We start from the raw sequence: 11,203 nt of genomic DNA on the forward strand, positions 1-11,203 counted from the left end.
CTAAGCAATTGCCTAATGGGAAACAAAATCAGGATTCCCATTCAAGCATCCTGCTAACCACTAGGGCCTCAGGTTTTTTTAAACCAGGGGTCCAGAATTGATGCTTTTGAATTGTGGTTTTGGAGAAGAGTCTTGAGAGTTCCCTGGACTTCAAGATCAAACCAGTCCATCCTAAAGGAAATTAGTCCTGAATATTCATTGGAAGGACTGATGCTGAAGCTGAAAGTCCAGTACTTTGGCCCAATACTTTGGCTACCTGATTCTAAGAACTGATTCATTGGAAAAGACCCTGATGCTGGGAAAGATTGAAGGCGGAAGGAGAAGGGGATGACAGAGGATGAAATGGTTGGATGGCCTCACCGACTCAATGGACATGAGTTTGAGTAAGCTCTGGGAGTTGGTGATGGAGAGGGAAGCCCAGTGTGCTGCAGTCCATGGGATCACAAAGAGTCGGACACGACTGAGTGACTGAACTGGCTGGCTCCTGATATTTCAATTGGGATGATTAAGAATGCCTTTCTGATTAGAGTACTTGTGAAGTCACACGTGGAAATGCAAGCACATGGGAATGCCTTCATGAGTACACCCCAGGGAAAGTCACATTTTGCCTGTAAAATAGGAATGATACCATTTTACAGTGTTGTGAGCTATCTCCACCTACTCACCCTGAGCCTTCCTGTTTCACATCCCACTTTCTCTGGTCTTGTATTTCTGCTGGCCGCCAAGTCAGATTTACACCGATGATGCTCAAATGGCGTAGCTATACATGTAGATATGGACACAGACACATGGAATGTAGGTATATTCACAAATATACAGCCAATAGTGCTGTATTATCTTTCACCTTGATGGGAAACCTTTTGTTTGCTGAGCCTTTCTCAGCACCTATGACAGTGCTCCAAATGTGCTTAGTTCTTGTGAATATGTGTTGACTAAATGGATGAGGGACAAAGGAGATAATGTAAAATGTGCTTAGCCTGGGCCTGACAACTCTTCAGGCCTCCCATCCTATGAGGTCTGTTTAGGCTGGGTGCTCAGACCATCGTCTGCTCACTCATTTGGTTTCCCTGAGAAGGGGTTGCTGTGGTCCCAGCACTTCCATCATCTGTTCATGTCTCATAGACTTCCTCCTTGTCCTGTCTGCTGTTCTGCCCATTTGCACAGGTGTTTTAGTCTCCACTCTGAGTTGGAGGTGCCCTCAGGGCAGGAATGACTTCCGGCCTGGGTCTCTCTACTCCTAGCACCTGCCCAGGTGTGTCACTTCCCTTACAGGTGATTAACAACAAAATAGGTAAAGCAAGAAAAAAATATTTGTGGGCTTCCCTGGTGGTCAAGTGGTTAAAAATCTGCCTGTCATTGCAGGGGACATGGGTTCAGCCCCTGGTCTGGAAAGACCCCACATGATTTGAGGTAACAAATCCCTGTGGCACAACTACTGAGCTGGTGCTCCAGAGCCTATGAGCCACAACGACTAAAGCCTGCGTGCCTGTATCCTGTGCTCCACAACAAGAAAAGCCGCCGAAATGAGAAGCCGGGGCACTGCAACTAAAGAGCAACCCCCGCTTGCTCCAACTAGAGAGAGCCCGAGATTAGCAAAGAAGTCGCTGCACAGCCAAAACACAATCCATCAATCGACATGCTGAGAGAAAATTAACTATACAAAAAGAATAAATATTTGCCATCTCAATCACAAAAGAAGTATTTATCTTTCTAATGTATAAACAGCCCCTGGAATTTAGTATAAAAGATGAGCCATTCAATAGGAAAAGAATGGGTGAAGTCAGGCACAGAAATATTTTCTGCATCATAGAAAATAAAAAAGTGGTTCTTAAGCAGACATATAAAATTAAACAAAAACTACAGTAAGATGTAAGTTTCCCTGCCCTTGTCCCACCGCACTCACCTACACTCATTCTTATCCTCCTACCTGGGTCCAACTGACCTTGACTCAGTTGGTCTGGCCAACTTCCGGGTAAGGAGACTTACTGAGCCTTGCATCAGGGAGTTCCAATCCAGAAGTCAAGGAACTAGCTTTTTTTTTTTTTTTTTTAAACTATTTGTGGCCACACCATGTGGCATGGGATATTACTTCACCAAACAAGTTCAAACCCCCAACCTCTGCTTTGGAAGCACAGGGTCCCAACCACTGGACTGCCAGGGAAGTCCCTCAAGAAACTGTTCCCAGGCCTCAGATCTACCCATTGATGGTTTGTTAGTGTCCCTGCGGGGGAACCAGGCGCTGCTTTTGGCACATTCCTGGTCATAATCTCATTGTACATCACTGTTTCCCTGAGGAAATGTTCCCACCCACCAAGGGAGAGAGGCAGCGGACTCACCCATGATACTTCTAAAGGTCTCCCAAGTCCAGAGGTCTTCCCACGAGGCCAGGCAGCCAGCTGTCAGACACAAACCTTCACTCATCCATTCTTTCATCTGACGCTGATTTGCTGGGTGCCTCTGATGGGACAGAGCTGTTAGGGGTTTGTGCTAAGTCACTTCAGTTGTGTCCGACTTTTTGTGACCCCATAGACTGTAGCCTGCCAGTTTCTCCTGTTCATGGGATTCTCCAGGGAAGAATACTGGAGTGGGTTGCCATGCTTTTCTCCATTTAGGGGTTTGGGGTGATAATAAATCTCTGTTGTCCACTTCCAGGAGAACACTGAAAGTACTATTTGTCAGGGAAAATATACAGCCTTGTGGGCAACTCTCTAGAAATCTGTTCTAGACCCTTCCTGCTCAAAGTGTGTGAACAGCTACAGCCCCATCACCTTGGAGCTGGTTAGAAATGCAGGATGCAGGCACAAGTCAGACCTCTGGCTTTTTTTGAAGAGCCTGCCAGGGCTGCTGAAACAAAATGCCATAGGCTGGTGGCTTAAAGAATGGAAATGTATTTTCTCACAGTTCTGGAGACTGGATGTCCTCAATCAGGGTTCCAGCCTGGCAAGGTTCCAGTGAGAGCCCTCTCCTTGGCTTCCAGATGGCAGATTTCTCTCCATGTCTTCATGTGCTAGACAGAGAAAGAATAAGCTCTCTGGTGTCTCATGTCATAAGGGAACTAATCCCAGTAAGAGGGCCCCGTCCTCATGAACTCTTCTTAAACTAAATGCGCCCCACCCCCCAGGTGTCTCGCCTCCAAATAGCGCTTCAAGTATGAAGTTCGGGGGCACGATTCAATCCAGAATCCCTGCCGATCCAGAATCTGCATTTAGTAGGGTCCACAGGGTACCCATGTGTACTTTATTTATTTTTAATTGGAGGATAATTGCTTCACCATGTCGATGTTTATTTCTGCCAGACATCAACATGAATCAACCATAGGTATGCATATGTCCCCTCCCTGTTGAATGTCCCTCCTACCTCCCTTTCCATCCCACCCCACTAGGTTGAGCTCCCTGGGTCATGGAGCAAATACCCAATGCCCACCTATTTTACATTTGGTAGTGTATATATGGGGCTTCCAGGTGGCGCTAGAGGTTTGACCCCTTGGTGAGGAAGAGCCCCTGGAGGAGGGCATGGTAACCCACTCCAGTATTCTTGCCTGGAGAATCCCATGGACGGAGGAGCCTGGTGGACTACAGCCCCTAGGGTCACTGTGAGTCGGACTTGATGGAAGTGACTTAGCACACACCCATGCACGCACTGTATATAGATTTCAGTGCTACTCTTTCAGTTCATCCCACCTTCTCTTTCCCCCTGCTATGTCCACAAGATTTTTCTCTATGTCTGTGTCTCTACTGCCCGTGTGCAGTTTTAAATTTAATTTTATTTGGCTGCTCTGTGTCTTAGATGCGGCTCGAGGGATCTTCGATCTTCGTTGTAGCATGCGGGCAACACGTGAGATCTTTTAGCTGTAGCATGTGAACACTCAGTTTCAGCATGTGGGACTGAGCCCCCCTGCACAGGAGCATGTAGTCTTAGGCACTGGATCACCAGGGAAGTCCCTTGTGCGAACATTAAAGGTTAGAAGCAATGCTTTAAGTCATACACGTTGAAAAAGAAATGGCAGTTGGTGGTCAACTTGCATATGTCATTTTGTATGTTTTCGGAGGAAGATGAAACTGGCTTCCTGGGCCAAATTTTTTTATTATAGAGATAAGCTAAATAGCTAGGAGGACTTTGTGCCAAGCCCTTTGCTGAGTCCTTCACACATTTTACTTTCTTTAATTCTCATAATGACACTAAGAGATAAATATTTTCATCCCATTTACAGAAGAGGTTGAGGCTGAGAGAGATAAGTAATCTGCCCAGGGGCTTCTCTGGATATGTTCAGGCCGGGACGGGAATTCATCTTCCATGTCAGTGGTCCCTCTAGAGTGGTCCCCAGTCCAGAAGCATCGTTATCCCCTTAGGACTTGTTAGAAATGCACGTTCTTGGGCCTGAGAGCCTGAGACACACTGAATCAGAAATTCTGGAAGGAGGCCCGAGCAATCTGTTTTTACCAAGTCCTCCAGATGATTCTGACAAACTCTCATCAGAGCATGCACCTATTCAAAGTTACGCCCCCTTCCAATGTGGGTCAGATAACATGGGTGACTTGACAGAAATCTATGAAATCAAGAAGCTGAATTGGGGACTTTCTGGTGGTCCAGTGGTTAAGAATCTGCCTCTCAGTGTAGGGGACATGAGTTTGACCCCTGGTCCAGAATTAAAATTCACCCAAGCTGTGAGGCAAATAAAAAATATTTTTTTAAAAAGCTGAATCAAATATGTAAGGTCTCTGGGGATTGGCCCCTGTTGTGAATGCTCTAAAGAGTCCCTCAGCTCAGATAACTGGCCGACAGCGAGTTCCCTGCACAGTGTGAGCCTGGCTTTCTCCCCTCAACTCACCTCCCTGTCTCTCTCTGGTGGGCATATTCCTCCCATCTGGCAACTGTTGGTGGTTGCTCCCACGGCACTGTCACCCTCTTGGGGCTCTGGCTGCTGTTGCTTCCTTATCACCCAACGGCCCTCCTGAGGCCAAGGTCTGCCCAAGTGCCAGTCTCCTGTGCAGATGGATGCTGGAATCTGTCCCCGAGTGGATCTGTCTCCTAAGACACCACAACCTGTTGCAACTGCCTCTTCACAACCTTCTCCGACCTCCAGCGTCCTCCAACCTCTGCCTTCCCAGCTCCAGCTATTAGGCCCTCAGTAAAAGCATTGGAGAAGGAAATGGCAACCCACTCCAGTGTTCTTGCCTGGAGAATCCCAGGGACAGGGGAGCCTGGTGGGCTGCCGTCTATGGGGTCGCACAGAGTCAGACACGACTGAAGCGACTTAGCAGCAGCAAAAGCATAAGAAATGTCACTGAAATAAAATTTCTTGCTCAGAAATTACATCATTTACATCTCATCTTACCTCTACAAAAAACACTTGAAAAGTGTGGCTTTTCCATTCCCAACCTCAAACCATAGTGAATGTCCTGTCTGAAAAGAAGATTCCAGAGGAATTCCCTTGCAGTTCAGTGGTTAGGTCTCCACGCTTTCATTGCCAAGGGCAAGGGTTCAATACCCGGTAGGGGAACTAAGATCCCACAAGCTGGGTGGTATGGCCAGACTAACACACACACAAAAGACCCCAGAAGGAAGGAAAGGAACCTGTCAAACTAGATTCCTCTCCTTTGCTTCAGACTTAGGCAGTGACAGACTTATCTGCCCTGGCCTGGGATCTGGGACTTGGTTTTGGATGAGTTGCCTCTGAATGGGCCCTTGGCGTGAGAAAAGGGTCTCTGAGGGCCCCTTCCCCTCAGTTTTTCTTTTTTTTAATTCACACTCATTCTAAGTAGTAGGTTTGGTTTCCCCCATTTTATTCTTTTCTTTTTTTTTGGTATTGGGATCTTAAATCCCCAACCAGGGATGTAATCTGTGCCCTGTGCAGTGGGAGAACAGAGTTGTACCCAGTGGACAGCCAGGGAATTTCCGCTTTGTTTTATTCTTGAGGAAGCAAAGCTGGGATTTGAAATACGTGTCTTTGTCATTCCCTGGCGGAAACCGCTCTTGGACCTCATCTCCCCTCCCATCCCTCCTCCTGCAGACTCCTCTCCTCCCTTCAGTTGTGCACTCAGGTCCTGGGTTGGGATGCAGTGGAGACAAGGATGTCCTCAGCTGCTTCCTACGTGAGCTCCACCCATCTTGTACCCTCCCCTACTCCAGAGCCTGGGTTGTCCTGGGGAAAGGGACCTGGAATCATCTAAGCCCCTACTTACATGCTGAGGAAACCAAGACTCCCAAGGGGGGAGGTGGCTTTTCCAAGCCAGTTCACATATCAGGACAGGAGTCATGATGACTCTCAGCCCAGGGTTCAGACCACCAGGCCTTGAGGGGGCCTCTCTCTCCAGGGTCATCCCTCCCATGATCTCTGTCTCCTTCAAGAAATCCCTCCTGCCTAGAAAAGCCCTGAGGGTTCAGTATTACCTAGACCTTACCTGGAAGTACAGGGTTTTATAGGTTTCCCTCCCAACCCTCAAGGTGTCAGGAAACTCCCAGCTAAGGCTGGGTGCTTGCATCTCACACTCAAGGGAACCCTTGAGTATATAGTCAATCCATCATGTAGTCATGAATCATGGAAGATTTCCTGATTGCCTACTATTGGCAGGCACAGTGCTGGGCACTGCAGAGCTGCGGCTGAGAAGAACCAGCTTCTGGGCTCAGCGCTTAGTCTGGTGGGGAGACAGCTCTGAGGAAGACCCTCCACTCAGCAGCTGGAATCTGACCCAAGTCAGGGAGCCAATGGAGGAAGTAGGTAGGTCCCAGCTGGTCTGTCTTGTCTGGAATGCTTCCTTGCCTCCTGGCCACTAAACTTGCCTCTGATGTCACCATTGGAGAGGCCTTCATGAGCAACCCCCTCCTCCATGTAAAGTAGCTCTCTCCAGCACATTTCCCTGTTTTATTTTCCTCAATGGCTTATGTCACTATCTGAAATGACCCTCTTGAGTCACTGTCTGCCTCTCCCTACTCCTCATTATAATGTCCACTCTATGAGGGCAGGTCCTGATCCATTCACTGAGGCCTTCAACCTGGCAGGCACTCCATCCATGGATGCTCAAAGTAAGAACGTTTGAATGTTCTCTCTAGGAAGTTCTTCAATGCACTAGGTCCTGGGTTGTGATCTTGTGGAGAGAAAGGTCTGCAGAAATGAGGCTGCCAGGAAACAAAATGGTCATTAATGGAAGAAGGCTCCCTGGGTCCTAAGCTAGATGTGGAGGTGGGAACTGGAGTTCCCATTTAAAGGATACTGGACTGGGGTAGGCCCCAGTGTTGACAAACTGAGCCCCTTCCTTCAACCCCACCTTGCCCCACCTCCTCCTTGCCATTTGTTTATCAACGCCTTTCCTGGCAAAGGCAAAGGATGAAGGGTGGGGTGAGATTGCCAGTTTCATGTCTCTTATCTTTAATCAAGTGACAGGTTCCCTCTGGGGTGAGAGGCCCAGGAGATGTAAGGGAAGTGCTAAGGAAGTTTCAAAGATTGTGGAGGAAACAATATCTGTTTCACAGATGTTGTTCAAAGCCCACTTCAGCTAATTTCTAGCTGGGTGACTTTCACAAGTTTCTTTTTCTTTTTTTTTTTTTCACAAGTTTCTTAACCTTTCTGTTCTTCAGTTTCTTCTTTTAGGGAAAACACACTTGGGTGGGGTTGAGAATTTTAAAAATTCCTAGAGATGAGAGTCTCCTTGAGGACTCCAGTAACCCAAACTGTTTCAGAGATCTGTTAGATGTTGGGAGCAGTGCCTTGTCCACAGGATAGAAGAAATAATCTAGTATTTAAAAAAGAAACAAAACTACTAAAGGATTTGGACACCTCCTTATTACAGTGTTTGAAAGATAAAAGAAAATTTGCATAATATTGGTCCATGGATATGACCCTCACAAGAAATAGTACTCCTAAGTAAACTGCCCTAACAAGAAAACAGAAAATCACATGTTGGTAAAACAAAACAGAAACCTTCACATGAGACAGGTACCCAGAACAAAATGAGGAAGACACTAACAAAGATATAACAAGCCTGTTGTTCATACTTTCTCTTTTCCCTGAAAGGGGTGCACTATTCCTGCAGGTACTACAGTACCAGGTTGATGCGTGGAGGGGACAAAGCAAGGTTCTACTCCAACTTCCCTGCTCCAAACATCCATTTACTAAAATGTCCTGGGACAGAGGATATGGTGTTGTTCAGTTGCTACTGCTAGGTAGGTAGAATAGGGAAAAGGAATCCAAAATGGCGGTGGCTAAAAGACAAGGAAGGTCCGAGGACCAGAGTGAAGACTTCAGGTAGAACCAACAGAACAAACAGCACTCCTGGCTAAGCCCAATTTGCATAGGGCAGGCCCAGGTGGAGGAAAAAAAACATATAAAAGGAGGAGCCAAAGCGCTTTCTCTTGGACTCTCTCTCCGCGTGCACGCGCTTCCCTCCCCCACCCCCACCCCCCGCCCCCGCCCTCCTCCACTCTCTTCTCTTCGAGTCTTGGATTCTCCTGCTGTCTCCTAAATAAAATAGAGCTGTAACACTGATTTGCCTAAGAGCTGTAGCACGGTTTGTCCAAGACCCATGAGCTGTGACGCGCCGAGGGCTTTAATGTCCGTTGCTCCAAATCTTTGTTGTGACGAGACAAAGAACCAAGGAACATACACTCGCGTGACACTACTCTGTCTGACTCTTTGTGACCCCATGGACTGCAGCAGACTTCCTTGTCCTTCACTGTCTCCTGGTGTTGCTCAAACTCATGTCCATTGATTTGGTGATGCCATCCAACCATCTCATCCACTGTCTTCCTTCTCCTCCTGCCTTCAATCTTTCACAGCATCATGGTCTTTTGCAATTCCCCACAGCAGTTGCTTTTCCCACTACACAGTCCGGTGCACTCAGACAGGCACCCAGCACCTAGATCTTGATTGAATGCCCGAGTCAATGGAAAAGGACCAAAGGAGATAATATGGGGAAGTTGCTCTGGCTTAAACATGATTTGAACTTATGCTGACCTGAACAGCCTGCCTTGTGTAATCCAGAAGACACGGCGGTCTTATTTTAGGCTCTCTTTTCTTCTAAGTAATAATACAAACTTCTTCAGTGGCACTGACCTCTTCTTGTCAGTCAGGCACCTGTATAAATGAAATCCCAGTACAACCAACACACACTGACTTTAAAGCCCATCATATTAATCTAGACTCCAGGTGGATCTTAGTGGCTCTCCACAGAAACTGCCTGAAATCAGAAAACACAAACATTTGATTAGTGTTGAAGACATCCAAAGACAGAAAAGCCAAGCCAGTGCTTCGGAAGAGAAACTGGAATATTAAGTGAGAGCTTGGCCACCCCTTCTTTTTGTAGCTTGGGCTAGGCAAAAATCTGGGAAATTTCTTTCAAGACTGCTGGGCAAAAGGTAGTCTTTCAAAAAAACCCACAGTTTGAGCAAATTTCACAGTTACACACACTTTATCAGAGACAGAAAGGGAGAAACATTGCAGTTGTTCTGTAATTGTCAGAATTGAAAGCACCGTCAGGAAAGCACAAAAATAAACTTCTTCAGTGGCTCAATCCTGAACAAAACCAATTTCTGCTTTAGGTACTCCAGTGATATCCCCTGAGGGGGTGCACCATTCCTGGAAGTACTGCAATACCAGGTCGATGCGTGGAGTGGACGGAGCAAGCTCCTATTCCAACTCCCTGCTCCAAAAATCCATTTAATATATTGTCCTCGGATAGAGGAACGTATCAGATATTAAACTGATAAGAACAGATACTACACTTGATCTTAGCCAAAAGGCCGAGAAGCGATAGCGTGTCACCGCCCGTCGCCGTCACCGTCCTGCTGTCGTGCACGTTGCACTCAGTGTGACCAGGTCCCCGCTCACTCCAGGTCTCCCTTCCTTTGCCTTCGTTGACAGTGCTATGGGCGGCACTACACCAGACTCTCGGGCAGAAGTTGGATTCTCCACATTGTAAAAGAGAAATCCCGCATCTGCCGCGGCTTTGTGGTTCTCGGGCGGAAAGCCCGTCTCGAATCTGCATGCCCCGCCCTCTGTCGCCAAGAAGGCCGTGGCTCCGGCGGGGACCGCAGCGCCCTGGGGACGGCCTCGGGGCGGCGGCAGGGGAGCTCCTCCTTGGGCTAGTGGAGAGGAGAGACCCGACCGGAAGGGGTGCTGGGGTGGCCGTCGAGAGGGACCCGTGCGACGAGCTGTTGGCCGAGAGTTTCCTGAAGACAAGGTCGCCAAGACTCACTCGCTAGAAACGCCCGGACTGCAGTGTGTTACACAGGCCTCCGCCTGCGGAGAGAGGGGCTCCGTAGGGTCGCGGTGTGGGAGGGGCTTCGCTGCCAGGCGGAAGGCGGATGGCCCACAGTGGGGAAGGGAGGGGGCGTGTGGATGCGGAGGGCGGGGCCGGGCCGCGGGAGGGGTTCACTCCAACTGCAAGCGCTCTAGTCCTTCGGTGCTTCTACGAAACCAAACCGATTCTGGGCTTCCTACCGAAAGCTCTCTCCGCCAAGGACCTCGTTTTCCTGCCCCTCCTCCTCAGTTGTGGCCTCGCTGGTGGCTCAGATTGTAAAGAATCCGTCGGCAATACAGGAAACATGGGTTCGATTCCTGAGTCGGAAAGATCCCCTAGAAGAGGAAATTGCAACCCACTCCGGTGTTTTTGCCTAGGAAATCGAGTGGACGGACAGAGGATCCTGGCGGGTCACAGGGTCTCAAAGAGTCGGACACTACTTACAGACCAAACAAGAAGAAACATTCTGTTGATCTGAGCTGTCACAACCACTAGCCACATTGCAGCCAGGGAACGCTGGGCAGGTGGTTCCTCCGAATTCAGAGGTACCACTGAATCCAGAGGTACCAGAGAATCAAAGGTTTCCAATTTCAAGTGGAAAACACTGGGATTTCAAAGATTTAGTATTAGAAATTCTAACATTATCTCTATAATGTTGATATTAATTACATATTGAAATATTTTAGATATCTGTTTTTTTGTGGGTGTGTCTATGGGGAGGGTGTTCCCCAGGGTTTTGCAAGAACTCTGAGGAGGATGGGATGGAACCCTCCCTGCCTTGTCATTGAAAACATGGCACTCTAACCACTGACCACCAGAGAATTTCTGAAGATATCTTGAGTTAAAGAATGTATTAAACTTAATTTCACTCACTTCTCTTTTTTTAATATGCCTAACAATACATGTTTCACTTGCACGGAAGGTAATTCCCTGCGTGGTTTTCATGTGGTGAGGCCTCAGCGCTTTTC

At 47.9% G+C, this 11,203-nt stretch overlaps 1 non-coding gene across 1 annotated transcript; it reads right to left on the reverse strand.

The window, feature by feature from the left end:
- Positions 1 to 9,555: 9,555 nt before the first annotated feature.
- On the reverse strand, positions 9,556 to 9,747 carry LOC112442857 (U2 spliceosomal RNA). The gene has a single exon (XR_003031145.1). It is a non-coding gene; the product is annotated as a U2 spliceosomal RNA (small nuclear RNA).
- Between the last annotated feature and the right edge of the window lie 1,456 nt (positions 9,748 to 11,203).

The sequence above is a fragment of the Bos taurus genome, chromosome 19 (assembly GCF_002263795.3).
Source record: "Bos taurus isolate L1 Dominette 01449 registration number 42190680 breed Hereford chromosome 19, ARS-UCD2.0, whole genome shotgun sequence".
NCBI lineage: Eukaryota > Metazoa > Chordata > Mammalia > Artiodactyla > Bovidae > Bos > Bos taurus.